The sequence below is a fragment of the Mycetomoellerius zeteki genome, unplaced genomic scaffold (assembly GCF_001594055.1).
Source record: "Mycetomoellerius zeteki isolate Tzet28-1 unplaced genomic scaffold, Tzet1.0 scaffold689, whole genome shotgun sequence".
In the NCBI taxonomy this organism is placed as follows: Eukaryota; Metazoa; Arthropoda; class Insecta; order Hymenoptera; family Formicidae; genus Mycetomoellerius; species Mycetomoellerius zeteki.
Genome location: NW_017257707.1, coordinates 1 through 248, shown reverse-complemented (window position 1 = coordinate 248; position 248 = coordinate 1).

Below are 248 nucleotides of genomic sequence, written 5' to 3'. Positions count from 1 at the left end.
ATGTTCGTTTGTGAAATAACTGTCATAATATAAATCATGAGTATAAATTACAGACGTTTCGACATCATTATTGTATTTGCTTCAAATGTATGAACCATATTCTAGATATAGTGAGCATTCCAATGAAATAAAGTAAAGTTGCTTACTATATCTAGAATATGATTGATGCATTTGAAGCAGAGACAATAATGACGTCGAAACGTCTGTAATTTATTCTTGTGATTTATAATATATGACAGTTATTTCAC